The sequence below is a fragment of the Elephantulus edwardii genome, unplaced genomic scaffold (genome assembly GCF_000299155.1).
Source record: "Elephantulus edwardii isolate Elephantulus edwardi_28Jun2011 unplaced genomic scaffold, EleEdw1.0 scaffold00007, whole genome shotgun sequence".
NCBI lineage: Eukaryota > Metazoa > Chordata > Mammalia > Macroscelidea > Macroscelididae > Elephantulus > Elephantulus edwardii.
Window position 1 is genome coordinate 20,139,222 of NW_006399757.1, and position 683 is coordinate 20,139,904.

Consider the following 683-nt stretch of genomic DNA (forward strand, 5'->3'; position numbering starts at 1 on the left):
AAAAAAATGTTTTCAAAGGGCACATTACTAAGAGTTCACAAGGAAGGCTAAATAGGAAGGCAAAGCAAATATAGATGTAAAGCATGGACTCATCTAAGAAGCTTCATTGCAATTATACAAAGCATATTGATTGGGAAAAAATGTAGATGCTTTGAATTTACTGAATTATAAACTTTTCTCTATAAAATAGAAGGTGATGATGAGAAATGAGGCCCATTCACAGTTGCAAATAATAGCCTGACAAAAATATTTGAATGTAGATTGATAATGCTGTTCTGCACTTGAGCAAGCCTATTTGCAAAATGACAACAAAGAATCATTCAAATTACTTTCTTATTTATATCATGCCTATTAAATTTCATCTAGTTTTTCTGTTTGGATGAGTTAAGAATAAAATGAAATGTGTTCCCATTCATGAACTTTTTATGGTACATTTAAATATTTCTTTTAGAATAAGAAAATAGATAATACTTCAGTTTTAGTCCCTTTGCAAACTCAGTGAAAGAGAGTAAAACAATAAGAATATCGTTCTAAGAGGTCTGGAAAGTTTCATCAGGAGAAAAGGAAGACTCTGAAGGTGGAATTTGCTTGGCTATTTAAAAAACTTTATTTTTGTAAGCTATCTTGTCTATGGATGATCTTCAAGATTCTGCTGAAGATCATCCAAAAACGATTAGAACAGC

General features: G+C 30.9%; 1 protein-coding gene across 1 annotated transcript in view; it reads right to left on the bottom strand.

Annotated features, from left to right (window-relative positions):
• TMEM196 (transmembrane protein 196) overlaps positions 1-683 on the bottom strand; it is a 90,518-nt gene that overhangs the window by 737 nt on the left and 89,098 nt on the right. The window lies entirely within an intron of this gene.